We start from the raw sequence: 7550 nt of genomic DNA on the forward strand, positions 1-7550 counted from the left end.
AACTTCCTCAAGGTCGAGAAGGGAGAGTGTTGACATGTCGTGGGGTTGTTAACCAATGTCATAAAACAATATGTGTACTGACTGTTTAATAAGAAACTATTTGTTCTGTAAACCTTCATCTAAAGTATAATAAAAAAAAAAAATCTAGATGTTCTTCGTAGAGTCGCCGTGGTCTCCTGCTTCAACAGTGCTTGAACGGAACCCGGCGCTCGCCAACCTTCCCCCAACCAGCAGCTACCAGTCAGCCTTCCACCACCTCCTCACAGCAGCGCCCTCGGACGCCCCAAGGCCCCCACCGCCGCTCCAGCGCCTCGCAGCCGCGGCCACCTCTCCTCAACCGCCGCCATGACGACCGCATCCCCCTCACAGGTGCGCCAGAACTACAGTCAGGACTCAGAGGCCGCCGTCAACCGCCAGATCAACCTGGAGCTCCACGCCTCCTACGTCTACCTGTCCATGTCTTACTACTTCCACCACGATGATGTGGCTCTGAAGAATTTTACCAAATATTTTCTTCACCAATCTCACGAGGGGCGGGAACATGCTGAGAAACTGATGAAGCTGCAGAACCAACGAGGTGGCCAAATCGTCCTTCATGTTAACAAGAAACCAGACTGTGATGATTGGGAGAGCGGGCTGAATGCAATGGAGTGTGTGTTACACTTGGAAAAAAGCGTAAATCAGCCACTACTGGAACTGCACAAGCTGGCCACTGACAAGAACGACCCCCATTTGTGTGACTTCACTGAGACTCATTACCTACATGAGCAGGTGAAATCCATCAAAGAATTGGGTGACTACATGACCAACTTGTGGAAGATGAGAGCCCCCGCATCTGGCCTGGCAGAGTATCTCTTTGACAAGCACACCCTGGGAGACAGTGATGGAGACAGCTAAGCTTTAGCCTGCTGCCCCACAGCCACAGGGGTGACTTCCATGGGCACCAAGACAGCGCATGCATGTTGGGTTTACCTTTACCTTTTCTATAAATTGTACCAAAACATGCACTTCAGTTCTTTCATTTGTACCATTCCTTCAAAATAAAGTAATTTGGTATCAAAAAAAAAAAAAAATCTATACCAGTCCATTTCACCTTACTAATGCCTAGGATATTGATCTTTATGTGTTCCATTTCATTTTTGACAACTCCCAATTTTCCTAGATTCATACTTTGCATATTCCATGTTCCAGTTATTAATGGGTGTTTCCAGCTGTTTCTTCTCATTTTGAGTCATGCCACATCAGCAACTGGAGGTCCTGAAAGCTTGACTTCATCCACGTCATTAAGGTCAATTTTACTTTGAGGAGACAGCTCTTCCCTAGCTGTATTTTGAGTGCCTTCCAACCTGAGAGGCTCATCTTCTGGCATTATATCAGACAATGTTCTGCTGCTATTGATAAGGTTTTCACTGGCCAATTTTTTCAGAAGTAGACTGCCAGGTCCTTCCTCCTAGTCCATCTTAGTCTGGAAGCTCTGCTGATTATCATTTTGATGATAATTTTTTTTGTCAGTTATAGACAAAAAGCTTTCCCTTTACTGTGATAATTTGCAGTAAGACTCTTGTCTTCTGAGTCGATGCTTAATAAAATGAAGTCAATGGGAATATTCCTAGAGCTGTGAGAATTTTTTAGCAAGGATGGAGTCCATGTGTTTACTTCAGTCGGAGAAACATTGGAGATTGTGATCGGGGCTAGAAAATGTGGAGGAGACGTCAGGTGAGAGGAGAGCGGGGTGGCTCTGGGGCCGGGAATGGAGGAGCAAACAGGACTAGAAGGAGCAGCGAGAGACAAAACCAAAACCAAACCTGTTGCTGTCAAGTCAATTCTGATTTCTGATTCATAGTGACCCTATAGGACAGAGTAGAACTGCCCCATAGGGTTTCCAAGGCTGCAGTCTTTACAGAAGGAGCCCTGGTGGTGCAGTGGTTAAGTGCTTGCTCGGTTGCTAACTGAAAGGTTGGCAGTTCGAACCCACCAGCTGCTCTGCTGGAGACAGATGTGGCAGTCTGCTTCTGTAAAGATGACAGCCTTGGAAACCCTATGGGGACAGTTCTCCTCTGTCCTATAGGGTTGTTATGAGTTGGGATTGACTCCGCAGCAAGAGGTTTTGGTTTAATCTTTACAGAAGCAGACTGTCACATCTTTCTCCTGTGGAGGGGCTGGTGGGTCCAAACAGCTGACCTTTTGGTTAGCAGGCGAGCACTTAACCACTGTGCCACCGGAGCGCCTTAGGGAGGGACAAGGGAGGAGAATGCGTGTGGTGAGTTTAGAGAGAAAGGAAGCCCACCTGGGGACCACGGGGGGTGGCGGGGTGGAGATGCAGACAACACCTCTAGCAGGGGGAACTGCAGGTGGAAAAGTACGGATGAGGAAAAAGGCAGGTGAATTCCACACTGTGAGCCCTTTGAGTAATGGTGGTGGGGGGGATTAGGCACTGAAGCAGTGGCAGAAGGGAGGCTGGGCGGAGGCCAGCTGATGGCCAACCAAGCTTGCTGGGCTTAGGAACTTAGACGTCCCCTAAATTCAGACCCTTCTCCACCCTGATATCCCCAAGTTACTCTCTTTAGATAAAGCCCAAATTATGGAACCTACAACAAAATTCAGTCTCCACCAACAAAACCCTATTCTATTTCCCAATAATTCTAACCTTTGGAAAAAATTTTCCATATATTGAGTAAATCTGCCTCAGTGAGTCTTTGATGGCAAACTGACCAGGTCCTGCCCTTGGCACTTAGCACAGAGCCTGGTAGCCTTGCAATAACAGGCGTTGCTTCTTGCCTAAGCAGACTATAACCATGCCCCTTCTTTTCAGCTCTGCCCTATGGGTAGAAGATGATCAGATGAAACACCGTTACACAAACCCTCCCCACTGTGGGTTTTCTCCTTAGCCATTGATAATTTGTAGTTATGCACTTATTTGTGTAGATAATTCAGTACGTCTGTCCCAGAGAACCGTCAGTCCCACAGGGCAGGGGAGGAGCAAGGCAAGGTAAGCATGATGTTTACCTTGCTTACCAGATCATCTGTAGTGAACAATGTATTTTCACTATAGATTAGTAAGTAAGCACAAGTAAGCCCATGCTTACCTTGCTTAGTGGATCATCCACCCCATCAGGTGTTGTAAATTTGAAAAGAGGCTTTGTTTGATTCTGTAGGAAGGTGCTGTGGGGTTGGGAGAGAGACAGATGCCAGCCATACCTAGAAGCAGAATCTTTGATGTGCTGAAAATGATGTGAAATTGTTCACTATAGATTAGCAAGTAAGCACAAGTAAGCCCATACTTACCTCGCTTGTTGGGTCATCCACCCCTGGGAGGAGGGAGTTTTGTTCACTGTTGTGCCCTCAGGCCAGGCACATTGTAGCCACATAAACATGAATGGGAATGAGGGAGCAAACACAGGCATCACACATCTCTGGGCAACAAGGCCCATCCCCAGCATTAAATGGGGGAGGGACTGTGGGAAGCTGACCTGCAGAAGGAGGCTGCAGAGGCCCCAGAGAGGCGATGGTAGCTGTACCAGGGCCAGGGTAGGGGACAGATACAAGAGGTGTTAAGGGTGAGAAACAAGCAGTTTCAACAGGCCTCAGGTTAGGGTGTAGGAGAAGGAAGACCCAAGTCACTCTGCCCAACTCCTGGGGGGCAGCTGTGCCAGCTGGCAGAGCTCCTAAGGCCCGACCCTGCCTCCTGCCGACCATGTGGCTAGAGAAAGACTTTTCCCACAGGTGCTGGCCTTCACTTCCTTCCCATGGCATCCAACTGGCAGAGCCTTCTCCATGCCCCCCAGAAAGGACAGCAGAGGTGAGCTGAGCTGGCCTTGCAAGCAAGTGGGAGGCCTTTTCACTCCCTCCCTCCCTCCTTCCCTCCCTTCCTCCGTGGCAGCCTGAGTCCTAACTGGGGCGGCCTTACCGAAGACACCAGGAAGGCTCTGGACTGTGTGAGGACACCCTGTGGGTCTGCCTCCAACCACTGGTGACCATGGCACAGCTTCCCACCCCTCTTTAGGAATCAGCCTGGCGCAAGGTCAATATTCTTGAATCTGCCTAGATTCCATCCATTTCACAGATGAGCAAACTGAGGCCCACAAGAGAGACAGTAGCACCACAGTACAGGTAGAGTCCTGAGATCAAGGTCCTACTCTTCCATTCACCCTTAAACTAAGCCCCTAAACTTTCTGGGCCCCTTGTTATCTCATTTATAAAATGGAATAAACAAGGTATTCTATTTCTTGAGTACTTTACAGCTCTGTGAGAAGTGCTGGTGGCACAGTGGTTAAGTGCTCGGCTATTAACTGAAAGCTTGGCGGTCTGAACCCACCAGCTACTCTGCAGGAGAAAGATGTGGCAGTCTGCTTCCATAAAGATTTACATCCTTGGTTGTGAGGACCATGGTCTCTGGGAACATCAAGCTCAACTGGCATAACAGTTTACAAAGAAAATGTTCTATATTCTACCTTGGTGAGTAGCATCTGAGGTCTCAAAAGCCTGTGAGCAGCCATCTAAAATACTCCATTGGTCTCACCCCTTCAAGAGCAAAGGAGAATGAAGAAAGCAAGATACAAGGACTAATGGGCCACAACTACCATGGCCTCCACTAGACTGAGTCCAGTAGAACTAGATGGTGCCCGGCTACCACTGACTGCTCTGATAGGGATCACAACAGAAGGTCCCAGAGAGAGCTGGAGAAAAATGTAGAAAAAAATTCTAACTCACAAAAAAAGACCAGACTTACTGGCCTGCCAGAGACTGGAGAAACCCCAAGAGTATGGCCCCCGGACACCGTTTTAGCTCAGTAACGAAGTCACTCCTGATGTTCACCCTTCAGCCAAAGATTAGACAGGCCCATAAAACAAAACGAGACTAACGGGGCACAATAGCCCAGGACAAGGACTAGAAGGCAAGAAGGGACAGGAAAGCTGGTAATAGGGAACCCAAGGTCAAGAAGGGAGAGTGTTGACATGTCATGGGGTTGTTAACCAATGTCATAAAACATGTGTACTAACTATTTAATGAGAAACTATTTGTTCTGTAAACCTTCATCTAAAATAAAATTTAAAAAATTAAAAAAAAAAAAAGATTTACAGCCTTGGAAACCCCATGGGGCAGTTCTACTCTGTCTTATAGGAGTGCTATGAGATGGAATCAACTCGACAGCAGTGGGTTTGGTTTTGGGGTTAAAGCTCTGAGAGCTATGATTGGATCTCTGCCATTTTCTGCCAATACCCACCTTACTCCTGTCCGATACTCAGCATGGCCCTCAACATCTGTCTTTGAGATTGTAGTTCCCCAGATGTGTTCAATCAGGTTATTTCTCACTAACATGGGTTATATTGCCTCTCGGGTGAATTGTTACCCTCTTTAAAAAAAAGGGCTCACTGCTTTAGGGGTGATTCTCGCTTAAATAGAAAGGTGGCATCCTTTTTCCATGTCACAGTTTCCAGGACTGACCTAAGTCAACCATTACCTGATGCTTGACTTCCGTCTCCCTTTATCCAAGTTGTAACGTCATTCAGGTGAGGCAGGGAGCTCAGTCCCCACCAACAAAACCCTACTCTATTTCCCGATAATTCTAACCTTTGGAAAAAATTTTCCTTATATTGAGCAAATCTGCCTCAGTGAGTCTTTGAGGGCAAAATGACCAGGTCCTGCCCTTGGCACTTAACACAGAGCCTGGTAGCCTTGCAATAACAGGCGTTGCTTCTTGCCTAAGCAGACTGACTATAATCATTCCCCTTCTCTTCAGCTCTGCCCTATGGGTAGAAGTTGATCAGATGAAACACCACTGGACACTCAAGGGAGTAGGTTTCCCTGGGTTCCTTGACTGACCTATGTTTGGACCCAGGGGAGCCCTGACGATAGAGCCCACAGATTATCTGAATGTCCCTTAGCCAAACTTTTGGCACAAACTACATTCAAGTCACAAAATGAGTTGGCTGAAACTAGTATGGGTAGGAAAACAAAAATCTAAGAACAATGCAATCCAAAACCCTCTGGTGAAGAGGCTAATAAAAATAAAATACTCACTGGGAATACAAAGTCAGGAAAGAAATGTTCCCATGCCTATGTAATCCCCCTAAATGGTCCACAAGTCTCTGGACCACTGAATGGTCAACGTACCACTGCAATCATTCTCTCTCAGGGGAGTCCAGTGGCCAGCTACATCCATCTGGGCCCCAGTGGTAAACAGACGACCCACTCAATGAAATGAGTGTTTACAGAGGTGTGGACAGGGTTGAGGGAACCAACAAGGGATGGATAACACAGCACCCAGGGATTAGCAGCAGCTCAAAGCTCCTCTCCCATGACCCAGTAATTCTACTCCTGGGTATAAACCTGAGAGAAATGAATGTGTGTATATATATATATATAAAGACACTTAATAGACTAGAATGTTCCTAGCAGCATTCTTCATAATAGCCTCCAACTGTCCCAAATGTCCATCAACAGCAGAATGACACACTGTGATATACTCGCACAGAAATACATCACAGCAATACTACACGCTAATTTAAAAAGCACAACTACTCATACATGTAACAGCATGGATGAAGCCTAAAACTGCGTTCAGTAAGAAAAGCAGGACACTGAAGAGCATATATTGTACAATTCCATTTATATGAAATTCTAGAACAGACAAAACGAATCTGTGGTGATAGAAATCAGAGCAGTGGCCATGGGGGTGGAGGTAGAAGAATCAAAAGAGAAACTTCTGACAGCTGGAAATGTTTTATATCTCGGTTTGGGAAGTATATATGGGAGTATATGCTTGCCAAAACTTATTAGACTGTATGCTTAAGATCTGTGCACTTTGGTGTATCTAAATGGTGCATCAGTTTAAAAAATGGCAGGGCAGCGCCTGCCTATTCACCCAGGTTCCCCTCTCAGCAGTGAAGGGAAGAAACACCTTCGCCTTCTTATTTCCAAGTCAAGCTCGGATGCGGTCCAGATACACTGCTTTCAAAATACATGTTGTTAGCCGTCATCAGGTTGATGCCAACTCATAGCAACCCCAAGTACAACAGAAAGAAACACTGCCCAGCCCTGTGCCATCTTCACAATCACTATTGTGCCCAAGTCCATTGTTGCAGCCATTGTGTATTTTGAGTGTCTTCTAACCTAGGGGACTTATCTTCCAGCACTGTATCAGATAATATACTGTTGTGATCCACAGAATTTTCATCAGCTAATTTTCAGAAGTAGATCACCAGGCCTTTCTTCCTAGTCTTAGTCTGGGCACTCCACTGACACCATGGGTGACCCTGCTTGAAATACTGGTAGCATAGCTTCCAGCATTACAGCAACATGCAAGCCATCCCAGTATGGCAAACTGACAGATGGGTAGTGATTTAAAGTACGTACATACTCTAAAAATAGACCTTTTTTTTTTTTTTTTTCCTAAACAAAGCTGTATTCAAACAGTGTTTTATTCTTTCTAACTTCTCGGTTAGCAAAGTTGCCTTCATTTTCATCCTAAGTTCACTGATATACATGCTGCCCAAGTGAGCAATGTCTAAGTTCAGCGGGAGAATGCCCTCCACCCTCCCCACCCCAAA

At 46.4% G+C, this 7550-nt stretch overlaps 1 pseudogene; it reads left to right on the forward strand.

Annotated features, from left to right (window-relative positions):
- Positions 1–340: 340 nt before the first annotated feature.
- LOC101349020 (ferritin heavy chain pseudogene) lies at positions 341–904 on the forward strand (annotated as a pseudogene).
- Positions 905–7550: the final 6646 nt, after the last annotated feature.

Source organism: Trichechus manatus, unplaced genomic scaffold (assembly GCF_000243295.1).
Source record: "Trichechus manatus latirostris isolate Lorelei unplaced genomic scaffold, TriManLat1.0 scaffold00031, whole genome shotgun sequence".
NCBI lineage: Eukaryota > Metazoa > Chordata > Mammalia > Sirenia > Trichechidae > Trichechus > Trichechus manatus.